General features: G+C 37.6%; 1 pseudogene; it reads left to right on the top strand.

The window, feature by feature from the left end:
* Window positions 1–2907: 2907 nt before the first annotated feature.
* LOC122281402 lies at window positions 2908–7113 on the top strand (annotated as a pseudogene).
* The last annotated feature ends 6626 nt before the right edge of the window (window positions 7114–13739 follow it).

The following is a 13739-nucleotide window of genomic DNA, read 5'->3' as shown; positions in this document are numbered from 1 at the left end:
TCTGCCTGGGTTCGCTCGCAGAGTGTGTCGCTCGAGCTCAGTGTCGAGCGAAGGTCGAGCGGTGCAATCTGTCTGAGTTCGCTCGAGCTGTATGTCGAGCGAAGGTCAAGCGGTGCAATCTACCCAAGTTCGCTTGAGCGCTCCGTCGAGCGAGGGTCGAGCGAAGTTGCCTTCTTTGACCAATTTTCAAGCCTTTCCGCAACAACACTTGTTACAACACCAGTTTACACAGGTTTTCACAAGAATATGCCAATACGCTCATTTTTCCCTCAACAATATTAATAAAATTATTTACAATTAATATTTTCTATTATTGTTAAAAATGGGTTAATTAACAAAAATCCTATTTGTAAGTACTTTTACGTATTTTTTGTACAGTCTAATAATGTGATTAGCTGCATTACTTTTTTTAATATCAAATAACTATTTTGGTCAATCACATTAGTAGGCTGCGCAAAAAATATACAAAAATGACTGTATACAGCATAACTCTTAGTAAAATTATTTAAAGTTAAAAAAAAAAAAGAGTCATTGAAGCACAGCCATTTCTTTCACATGGATAGAAATCTACATATATTTAACCAACATACTTTAGACCATATATTTCTCTTAATTTATTTTGCATTAAATTGATATTTCTTTTTATGTCAGACTTATTAATTAGGATTAATTTCACTTTTACTCTCGAACTTTCACACAATTCACAATGTACACTCCAAACTAATAATTTCAATGCAATCAGCCATCAGGGGTGTTTCTGTCTTTCAAGTAACTGTTATGCACCTAAGTATCATGTGGAGGAAGTTTCCATTACATTTAATGTTGCTGGTAGACCGAATGAGGGGATTGATAAATTTTGAAAGTAAGCGAGTTCATTTTAATGCAATTATTAATTTCGGGAGCACATTATGAATTGAGTAAAAATTCAAGAAGTTAAAGTGTAATTAACCCTATACATATAATTGCAGGAATTAAGGGCCTTTTTAACCCTTTATTCTTTTTTGGTTATAATTAAGGTTGTTAGAATTCTTATTATGTTTTGAGTTTAATTGCATCTAATTGCTTGTATGTATATACATTGGGAATTATTATGAAATTCCTAATCGTGATATCTATCTTGATTGTTCTTTTTTTTGGGGGGGGGGGGGGGGGGCAAGTGAAATACCATCGTCTTTTTTTCTATTTTAATAATCAGTACTGCATGCACGTGCTGATAAAAAAAGTCATGCATGAAAGAATATTAGGGCGGCAGGCTTGTCTTGTCTAAGAGCATTGGCAATGGTCTCGCCATTGCCCAAAGCAAGTCCAAAATGGTACTGCAATGGCCTAGTTAAAACTTTAAAGTTTAACATAATTGCTACAGTTATTATATCCCTTCCTCCAAACTTGGCTAGCGAATGTAGTCCAGCCAAATGTTATTTTATTATTTCCACTTCCCCCTCTCTTTCATCTCCCTCTATCTGCTCCACCTTTCCATCTCTTTCGTTTCTCTTTCTTTCATTTCTTTCTTCTTCTTCTCTATTCCGGATTCAGATGAGGTAGAAGTTGATTTCCAGAATATTATTTCGGCTCCCCCCCAATTTATGTTTATTTCTAAATTGAGGTAGAAGTTGATGTCCAATGATTTAGATGAATATTTACCTATTCCGATAGTATTGAAAATGCTTGAATTTGATTTAATTGGTCAAATTATCTCTGTTTCAATCTCGTAGATAAATTTGAAATTTATATTGCAAGACTGGTGATGTAATTTTTTGTTTTGTACAATGATCTTTCGTTTGTTCGAGTGAAAACCTGCCTGTAGCTATAGATCATTGGACTGCTTCTGTAGTTGTAAGACTAAAGTTATGGAACACATCGTGCTGTCATTGACCAATGACCTCTATTTTTAGAAAAGAAAAACAAAGCATGTGTGAGCTCCACATCACTGCACCGTTGCATGTGTGACCTCTGTTTTTAGGAAAGAAAAACAGCTCGTTGCACAACTAGAGCCTAGCTATGCCGCTGCACCTCCACATTGCCTCAGAAGATGCCGTCGAGTATTGCATGTCAGCCCCACTAACGGTCATGTCTCACAGTGAGGTTCTTCCCCTTGATGTCGTGCCCACTCTCTCCTTTCTCTCTCTTTGTTCTCTCTCTCATCACTCTATCTCTCTCTCAGTTACTTGGCTATGCAGATCGACGGCAATTTCATCTAGCGTAGTTGACCTCTGTCCAACCACTTGCGAGCCGCCTAGCTCTGTCGCATATCAATGTTTTCATTTTCATTTTTGGAGAAACTCTGCTGCTCAAATGGAGTGTTATTTCGTGTGTTTGTATATTCAAAATTATTATTTAAATATGTAATATTATATTATTATTTTTACTTCAAAATAACTAGTTCAATGTGGATTAACTTAACTAAAAGTTTTGGCTCTAACTAAAATTTAAAATTTTAGCCAAAATTTAGACTTGACAATGGATAGATCATTACCAATGCTCTAAAGACTCGATCCAAACTTGACCAGTCGGCCTAATACAAAATTATTTATTTAATTACGTTTAAAACTAATAATGATTTTTCTTCGATCCTAAAACATTTCGTTAATTCATTAATTTGTTTGGCTTACACAAGAAATTGACCGGGTACGTACGTACTGATCATCATGATCTTAAAGATCATATAAATTCAATCTAAATAAATAAATTTATCTCTTCTTTAGATTTATGATATAGTTTATAATCAACGGAGCATATCTAAGTCGTTGGCCACTCATCGTCCCACCGGAAAATAAAAAGATAACACAAGTTTTTCTACTAAATAATAATGTTTCTGATGAATTTTCTGGCATGCATGCACCTTGCTATCCGACAAAATGTTTCTTTCATTTCTTTCTTTTTTTCTCCGAAGCCCATTCAAAGCTGTGCTTGTGCATCTGAAAATTGGAAGTTATATAAACTTGATTTGTGAGAGCTCGCGTAGACGCACGGTTCACTCGGCCACAAACTCCCACACACACCACTACTGCAGATGCAGAGGAGATACATGGTCCGTATGGGTAAGGGAGGTACTGAAGAAGATGAAGATCAGGCCTCACTTGCTTTGTTCGAGACGAAAGAAGCAAGATTTAGAGGAGCATACAGGCTGTTCGCGTCCACAGTAGTTGTGGGTATATGTTTGATATGGGTTTACAGGTTGTCACATCTCCCAAGATCAGCTCATGATCAAGGGAGATGGGCTTGGATTGGCCTGTTCTTGGCGGACGTATGTTTCAGTTTGTTCTGGATCTTCACTCAGTCTGTTCGATGCAACGTTGTTTACCGTTACCCTTTCAAAGACAGACTCTCACATAGGTCACCCCTCTCTCTCTCTCTCTCTGTGATCTCTCTCTAGCTCTCATGAACTAATTCATAGTAAACAGTAGCAAGGTTTTGGCTTTAATATCGTTTTGAATGGAGGGATATATACACGACATATATAAATGCATGTATGTATGGAATACATGAGATACGTACATCACAGAAATTTTAGTAGACCCGTAGAAATTCAAGTACTCTGTAAGATATAAATTCAAGCTCTAATTAATTAATAATGAAACCTGTTAGCTGGAATCTAGTTTATATAAATAAAAAATCTTATTTGTTCTCATCAACTTAAATTTTAACTCTCTCTCTTTTTGGGGGGCACTGAAAAGTAGAGGGATCGGATCCGAATGGAATCGAAAAGATGCTATTGATTTTCTGAAATTAATAATTTGGTCCTATATATCTCCATCCCTCTAACCAGATACGAAGAGAAATTACCGGGAGTCGACATTTTGGTGTGTACGGCAGACCCGAAGATGGAGCCGCCAATAATGGTGATAAACACGGTGTTATCGGCCATGTCCTACAATTATCCACCGGAGAAGTTGAGCGTTTACCTTTCCGATGATGGTGGCTCGGAACTGACATTCTATGCAGTCCTTGAGGCCTCTACCTTCTCTAAGCATTGGATACCCTTTTGCAAAAAGTTCAGGGTCGAACCGAGGTCCCCCGCCCCCTACTTTGCCAACCACTCGGCCGCCTCCAACTCGCAACATGACCTCTCCATCAATATAGGTCCAGAATGGTTGGCTATCAAGGTACATATATACGTGCACACTCGTATATTTACAGACACTGTAAAATCATAGTATCCAACTCATTCATTCATCCTGCATGCCTTTAAGATTATCTAAGTTTCATAATTTTTTTAATATGATATCAAGTAATTGAAAAAAACATACTTATTATCTTTTGTGTATTTCTCAATCATTAGATATCAAGTAATAAAATGATATCAATCAATAGTTTTTCCATTTTTTCGACTATATACATACATACACACATATATATATATATATATATATATTCCTGACAACAAAATCAATTGAATTGCGCGCTTTAAAGAAACTATATGAAGAAATGAAAAATCGCATCGACTCAATTGTTGAAACGGGCATGATTCCAAAAAAAATAAGGCACCAACACAAAGGGTTTTCAGAGTGGAATTCCAACGCAACGAAGCAGGATCACCAGTCAATTGTGCAGGTTAGTTCTTGTATCGTCTAGCTATTCAGATGCATCATGCATGTTACATCTACAAGATGGTTATATTTATCAAATATATATTTAGGTCATTATTTTTGGCTCTTTTTATTTCCTTAAAAGATAATGATCGATGGAAGAGACAAAAATGCCGTGGATATTGATGGAGGGCGACTGCCAATGGTGGTATACATGGCACGAGAAAAGAGACCCCAGTGGCCCCATAACTTCAAAGCCGGAGCTCTGAATGCACTTGTAAGCTTTCGGCTACTCTACATGCATGCATATATGCATATCCACTTGCTGGAATTTTACATCGTACGAGGCGTTTTTCAATCTCTCCAACTAATTTAATGCCCAGAAAAGGGAAAAAAAAAAAAAAACTTTTATCATCAACATAAAAAAGTTGCTAAAAAGAATTGAAAAGATCAGTAAGAAGGTTTGTTTAGAACTTTTCATATATGCCATTGTGATCATACCATGTCCGCTCAAAAATATAACTGAGTTTTAATTAGCTAGTATTTTGAAGAGATTATTATTTGAAATGTGCAGTTAAGAGTGTCGGCAAAGATTAGCAATGCTCCCTTCATCCTCAACCTGGACTGTGACATGTATGCAAATGATGCAGATGCAGTACGAGAGGCGCTATGTTTTTTCATGGATGAAAGGAAAGGCAACGAGATCGCTTTCGTGCAACATCCACAAAGTTTTGACAATATAACCAAGAATGATATTTATGCATCTTCTTGTTCTGTAGTTAATAAGGTGGGTACTTTTATGAACATGCTAGGCCTTTCATTTTCTAGAACAAAAGGATACATGTACGTGATCATGTGGTGGACTGAACAACTATAAACTCTTTGTTTTATATATCTATGAAGTTTGAGCTTTCGGGTATGGGTGGATATGAAGCGGCATTGTATTGTGGCACTGGATGTTTCCATCGAAGAGAGAGTCTGTGTGGAAAGGTGTACTCCAAGGATTATAGAGGAGAGTGGAACAGTACTGAAGGAGAAATGAAGTAGGATAAAACTGTTAATGAATTGGAAGAAGGATCAAAAGTCCTTGCTAATTGTAGCCATGAAAAGGACACTCAATGGGGGAAAAAGGTGATTTCCCTTATCTCTGGGTGCCTCTTTGTGTGTGTGTGTTTGTGGATGTGAAATAACCAACTTCTAATCTGGAAAATATATAATTATGAATTTGCAGATGGGGCTGATATATGGGTGCCCAGTGGAAGACATTGTAACTGGCTTGACCATCCAATGCAGAGGTTGGAAATCACTCTATTATAATCCAGATAGGAAGGCCTTCTAGGGTGTTGCCCCGACAACCTTAGATATAGCTCTTATTCAACACAAGAGGTGGTCCGAAGGCATGTTTCAGATATTCTTCTCCAAGTATTGCCCCTTCATATATGGACGTGGGAAGATAAAATTGGGTGCCCAGATGGGATATTGCATGTTTCTTTTGTGGGCTCCAATTTCCTTGCCAGCGCTCTATTATGTGATTGTTCCTCCTCTCTGCTTGCTCCGTGGCATTCCCTTATTCCCCCAGGTTTATCTCTCTTTGCCTTTCTATTCTTATGCTAGAGATATATGCATACTGACGTTTGAACTGCAAGTGAAAGAAACAAGCTAGAGTTAATCGATTTTAGAGATATTTGTGCTACATACGCATCTCCATTAATGCCACTCAGATTGACGTAGTACTACTGCCTTCTGCATGCATACGTACTGACTCTTCTTTATTATTCCAGGTTAAAAGCCTATGGTTCCTGCCTTTTGCATACGTTTTTCTAGCTAGGAATTCATGCAGCATCGCTGAGGCCCTGTGCTCTGGGGATACACTCAAAGCTTGGTGGAACTTTCAAAGAATTTGGGTGATCCGAAGGACTACTTCATACTTTTTCGGGTTCATTGACACCATTACCGGGACATTAGGACTGTCTCAAACAACATTTGCACTCACAGACAAGGTGATGACACAGGATGTATCAAAGAGGTACGATCAAGAGATCATAGAGTTTGGAAGCTCATCTGTCATGTTCACTGTTATGGCAACACTGGCAATGCTAAATCTCTTCAGCTTAATTGGGGGCATTACAAAGGCTATTATGGATTTGGAGTACTTTAAGTCGTTAGACCAGTTGATCGTACAGATCATTCTTGTCGTGCTACTTGTGATGCTCAATATTCCCGTGTACCAAGCACTCTTCACCCGCCGTGATAAAGCCCGCATCCCATCCTCTGTTTTATTCAACTCGATTCTTTTAGCTTCACTGGCTTGTTTGGTGCCTTTCATATAGATGCAACTTTCCTGTAGGCCATAATGTAAGTCACGGGGTAGCGGACGTTGAAGGTTTACCGGGTAATTATAATTCTAGAACAATGTTGTTCTTGATTTTAAAGCTTGTCTCCAATCACACTTGGTAATATTGATCGTTGCTGAGTAGATGTGCATGGGGTAGTCTGGATAGACATATATTTGTACTGTGCAAGGTACACGGTTCGCCTGTAGTTGGAATCGCCATTAATGATTATCAACACTGCTGTTTTATTAGCATTAATTGCATCAGGATTATCTTAACGGAGATCAAAGCCAATTAAGTGTGTATCTTTTAGATAATGGTGGCCGGTCACAAATTACCGACTATGCTCTCTCTATTGGAAGCCCTTTTTCTTCGCAATCATGCTTTGGCTCCCACCTAGTGTAAGAAGTTCAAGGTGGTGCATGCCTAGCTAGGCCACCCTGCAGTTTATTAACTTCATCATCTGAATTAAGGAGGCTAAAATCTCTATACATGTACTTACTCATCAGGAAAAGAAGAGAATAATATGTGTAAATCCTGCATAAGTCTTTATAAAAAATTTACTTTTTTACAAGAGTAGATTTTACTTTCTTAGAGGGACTTATACGAAACTGATATATCATATCTCCTGAACTAATATATAGTAACTGAACAATGTTCCATCTCCTTTTTGAAAGAGATGGCGGTGGGCATAGACTTCTAGTTGCCCTTGTTTGCGGGTAGCAACTACCCAATTGTAGAGTCATCCGTGACGAATTTTGTAAGGCCTGATTGGTCTAAGAGAGGAAAAAATTAAGCTAAGTTGATCAGTTTGGTGCCAAAGAAGATGCTGAGGATTTGGGATGGATTTATCATTGCCATCAAGAAAAGTGGACGATGGAGAAGGAAGAGAACCGTCAACAAACCCGAGTAGATTTTTACTTGTAAGGAGAGGAAGAAATTGACTCTTCCAAATCAAATATTGTGTAGCTGAGTTTTGTGGTTAAAATATGAACCATCACGTTAAACGGCAAGGGAATGGAGGAAGAGTAGGAGTCCATGAGGAAAAAAAAAGAGAGGAAGGAATGGACGCAAGTCCTAGGTATACTCTGATAACATGACAAGGTTTGCAAACCTTGGTGTGGGCAGGAAAACAATGACACCGAGATGAAATTCCCTCCAGTATATTTTCACTGAAGGATCAATGCACTATTTATATAATAGGTTTGTACAGATTACAATCAAGGAGAATATTCAAAAGAAAACATACAAAGATATTAAATCGCTTTCCATGGTCAAGAGTATGTGGTTCAGGTGGCATGAGACCCAACCTCTATAAGAGAGGTCTTGGGTTCGATCCCCCTCCCCAATCCCCAATATCAAAAAAAAAAAAAAAATCGCTTTCCATGTTGATTAGCCAGCTTGCTGCATTGATCACTTGAGGATGCCGTGCCCGATTTGCGCGCTGGATATTTCTATAGCAGAGGAACTAACCTTAACACAACGTCTCGATCCTGTTAAGGCATCACATGCAAACCACGCATGCCATGCTACGTCTTCCACAGCAGACTCACCTACGTACAGTGCAGGTGCAGAATGCTCAACAAAGCCTTATACGCAGGACCACACCATGCAGAGCCACTCAAGCACCTCTCCTCCTGCATTGCCTGCGCCCAGACTCATCTCCGCTAACCATCAGTTATAGTAGGACACACACACACTGCACTGCAGGCTGTAATTTTGTGACACAGGAATTTTCCTCTCATTTGTAATCACTATATATTGAGGTCTTGCCTCATTTTGTAAATCGTGAGATAAGAAATTAATAAATATACAAGGAGAGGATTTCCTTAGCAGATCCAAACTTGGCCGGTTGGCCTAATCCAAAATTATTTATTTAATTACATTTATAACGAATTATAATTTTTCTTCGATCCTGATGTTTTTTAGTTAATTCATTAATTTGTTTGGCTTATATATATATATATATATATATATATAGAAGAGAATAATCTGCAACCCCACATGAAATTGACCAGGTACGTACTGATGGCCTTAAATATAAATTCAATCTAAATAAATAAATTTATCTCTTCTTTGGATATATAATATATACTTTATCAACGGAGCATCTTGTTGGGGACTGGTCGGAGACAGAGATGAAACTAAATAAAAGGAGAGACAAAATTTAACGTGGTTCGGCAATTGCCTACGTCCACAGCAGCTGTGATTTCACTACGAAATGATTTTTACAACAAATTCTCTCTCTCTGTAAACTCTCTCTTCTCACCCACTTGCATTCACTCTTCTTTCTTCCGCACACACCCTTCTCTTCGCTATATCTTCTGCACAATTAAGCTCTCCTATTTATAGGAGAGCAATCCGTAGTTGGTGCGCAAGTGGGTTGATTAAACTAGAGGATTGGGTGGGTGACTTTCGGTGCATTAGATATATGTAGTGCACAACCCACTAGGCCACTAGTGATTGTCTCCAATTATAACAATCTCCCACTTGGAGACAAATGAGTCTACATATCTTCATAGCAACCATCACAGCAACTTCAAGTCATGCCTTTAAGTACGGAGGCCAACTGAAGCTACACACAACTTCAGTTTGTCAGCAGTAACTCCTTTTGTGAGCATGTCTGCTGGGTTCTCTGCTCCTCGAATCTTCTCAAGTATCAGTTGTCCACTATCGAGAAGAGATCGGATAAAATGGTATCGCAACTGTATGTGTTTCGTTCTGGAATGAAAGGCTGGATTCTTTGTAAGAAAAATAGCACTCTGACTATCACTGTGCAGAATACCTTTTTCATTCTTCTTTCCCAATTCTTCCAAGAATGACTGCAACCAAACCATTTCCTTCCCCGCTTCAGTTATAGCAACGTATTCCGCTTCTATAGTTAAGAGAGCAACAATCTTCTGTAACTTAGAAGCCCACGATACAGCTGTACCACCCAGCGTATACACAAATCCAGTAGTACTTTTTCTGCTGTCAACGTCACCTGCTAAATCAGCATCTACATATCCCTGTAGCTTTAAACCTGCTTTCGTAAAGCATAGTGACGTATCTGAAGAGCCTTGTAGATATCTCAAAATCCACTTGACTGCTTCCCAATGCTGCTTTCCTGGATTACTCATGTATCTGCTCACAGCTCCCACTGCTTGTGCAATATCTGGCCTTGTACAGACCATGGCGTACATAAGACTACCAATAGCAGATGCATAGGGAATTCTGTTCATGCATTCTTGCTCTTCCTCCGTCTTTGGCGACTGATCCTTAGTTAGTCGAAAGTGACTAGCTAAGGGTGTGCTCACTGGTTTCGTCTTGTCCACGTTAAACCTTCTGAGCACCTTCTTCACATACTCCTCCTGCGAGAGCTTAAGAGAATTATTAGTCCTGTCTCTAATAATTCTCATACCAAGGATTTGTTTTGCAGCACCCAAATCCTTCATCTCAAACTGCTTTGACAACTGCTTCTTCAGTTTATTGATCTCCTCGATGCTTGATCCTGCAACGAGCATATCATCCACATACAACAGTAGGATAATATAAGAGTTGTCAAAATTCTTCATATAGCAACAATGGTCAGCCTGTAGTCTTGTAAATCCATTACTGCACATGAAGTTGTCAAACTTTCGGTACCATTGTCGCGAAGCTTGTTTCAGGCCATACAAGCTCTTCTTCAGTTTGCAAACTAGATTATCTTTTCCCTTCACTGAGAATCCTTGTGGCTGGTGCATATAGATGTCTTCCTCCAAATCACCATGAAGGAATGCAGTCTTCACATCTAACTGCTCAAGATGTAGATTCTCTGCAGCCACAATTGCCAACACTAGCCTGATCGTGGTCAACTTTACAACTGGGGAGAAAATATCTGTATAGTCGACACCTTCCTTTTGTTGAAACCCCTTCACGACCATTCTGGCTTTGTAGCGCTTGCTACCATTATGCTCTTCCTTAATTCTGTACACCCATTTATTGTGTAAAGCCTTCTTGCCTTTTGGAAGCTTAGTTAGCTCCCATGTCTGATTTGACATCAGTGACTTCATCTCATCTTGCATGGCTTTCTCCCACTTGATCGAATCTTCAATTCGTAGAGTTTCATCATAACTTTCCGGTTCACCACTATCTGTTAGCAAGATGTAGTATAGAGATGGTGAGAATCGCTGTGGTGGCCTGATTGTCCTTGAAGATCTTCGAGTAGCAGTGAGTGGTGTACGTTGTTCGATCTGTGGATCATCATTCTCTTGATCCTCGTTCTGATCAGTGTTGACTCGAGTAATATCAAAGTCAACAACCTCAGGTTTCTTTGGCTGCACCTCAGGTTCAGCTTGTGACCTAGCTTTGTACAAAATCTGCTCATTGAAAATCACATTTCTACTTCTGATGATTTTGCGATTTTTATCATCCCAAAATCGATAGCCAAATTCTTCATCACCATAACCGATGAAAAAACATTTTCTGGATTTGGCTTCTAACTTGTTACGATCAGTAGAATCTATGTGAACATGTGACGCCCCCAAATTCCGTTTGGGATCGGACGGACATTTGAAGTGTCGAGACATGTAACACAAGGTTACCTGCCCCCGTTCATGACATATAAGATGCAATAATCCTAACATGCATCTAACATTATGCAATATTCGCAGCGGATAATTTTTTTTTTAGCAATACTATGCACCAAACTGAAAATATCCCAATACTTAAAACATACTTCATACATAAAGATTCATTGAATAACTAAGATCACAGCACTATTCCAAAATAGTTATGATCCAAAAGTACTGGAGATGCAACTCCATCGTACAAATAGTAATTTAACTACTATATTAACATTAACGACGCACCGTCGTTCAGTCGACTGTGTCTAGTTGGTCAGCTCCTGATCCTCCTTCAGGTCCTGTAACAAGATCTACCATTCGGGGGAATGGTAGTTGGGACTACCACAGTGAGATTTGATTACAAATCTCAGCAAGTTAACAAAAAACTTCCATACAGACTAATGATGCATGTATGACAGTAAAAGCATAAATGCATAATCAAATTCATAAGTAATTAAAGCATAACTTAGCGTACAACATAGCATAATTGACATAGCTTAAATTGAATCATGAACTGAACTTGACTTGACATGAACTTGATCTGAAACTTGACTTAGCATGAACTTGCTCTGAAACTTGAATTTAACATGAAAAATACATACTCCACAGTTGTTGTGGCCCCATGTATTCTACGTGTAAATACATACTCCACAGTTGTTGTGGCCCCATGTATTCTACACAAACTTGACTTAACATTAAAAATACATACTCCACAGTTGTTGTGGCCCCATGTATTATATGTGTAAATACATACTCCATAGTTGTTGTGGCCCCATGTATTCTATACATCACTATGCAGTTAAATACATACTCCACAGTTGTTGTGGCCCCATGTATTCTACATAAACTTGACTTAACATGAAAAATACATACTCCACAGTTGTTGTGGCCCCATGTATTTTACGCATCACAATTGTAGTTAAATACATAACCAACTTGAGATAGTAACATTTCGTAACATGGCATAACATATAACAGACAACATATTTAACATGACATATTTGTAATGTATAGTAATACATGACAGAATATATTGTGTAACAGATAAAAATTGATGACAGAATAAATTCTGTATAATAGACAATTACATGATAACTTGGCATGGTATAACATATATGATAACATACATACATACACTGTAATTCTTTTACTTAGCACACATACACAGTAGACTGCTAGTAAGTTAAAAGCTAACTTACCTCGATCTCCGCGTTTCTTATAAAACTTCAAGTGCGATCACGAGGAACTGTAATTAGTGATTCTAAAAATTAGAACTAAATCACTAATAATTTGAAATATGGAAAATATTAACTTAAAGAGTAAAATTTTCATTTTACTCTCTACATGTGGAAAATTGACCGTTTTACCCATAACTTAAGGATTTTGCATACTAACTTCAAAAGTTTCCAAAATTTACATTCCTCATGTAAATTTTGTCCTAAACTTAAATATCAACTCATAAAAATTTAAAACAAAACACAACCATGAAGAACACACTATGGTCGAAACATCCATAGGCCATTTCCCTTTATTTTTGTTGCAATTCCTTCCAACTTCAAAACTCATGCTTAAACCAAAATTTTGCAACAAACATCTTCCAATCCTAAGTTCAAAAGCATACTTAAAACATCTATTTAGAAAAATCTAATAATCAACACCAAACTTTTTTGTAAAAAGATCCAAGCATTTGAATCACAAGTTTTGACCTTAAATCAAAACATCTCCAATAATTTCAAAAATCAAATCTTACTTCTAACATATTCATAATATCATCCTAACATCAACCATGCTTTAAATCATCAAACTAAAGTCACCAAAATCACAAAATAACATTTGGAGTTTTTGGTTTTACACTTAGTCCAAAAACAGGAGCTTTTTCCTCAACTAGTTTTGATAAATCTCTTGATCTATGACTTATAAATATATGATCTTCAAACCAAACCATTACATGGTTTAAAAAGATGTCCTAAAACATATACAAGCTTCTAATTCAAGATCACATGGTTAGAAATTAACCAAAACATAAATTTAGCCAAGAATATCCACACTTTGGCTTATCTGAATATCTCTTTGCATAAAATTTCATATCTTTGAAACTAACATCAAATATCTTCAAAATAATAATATAACATGTATATAAGATGTTTAGGATCCTCCAATAAAATTATCAAAGTCATTAGAATAGGTTTAGACCACCAAAGAGTTAAACTTTCTCAAAACAGAAACTGTTTTTCCTCTTCCAGTTTCTAAGTTTCTAAATCTAAGAACATCTTTCATCAAAACCTTTAATCATGCAA

Source organism: Carya illinoinensis, chromosome 11 (assembly GCF_018687715.1).
Source record: "Carya illinoinensis cultivar Pawnee chromosome 11, C.illinoinensisPawnee_v1, whole genome shotgun sequence".
Taxonomy (NCBI): Eukaryota; Viridiplantae; Streptophyta; class Magnoliopsida; order Fagales; family Juglandaceae; genus Carya; species Carya illinoinensis.
The sequence above is the reverse complement of the archived record's forward strand: the minus strand, read 5'-3'. Positions and strand labels throughout refer to the sequence as shown.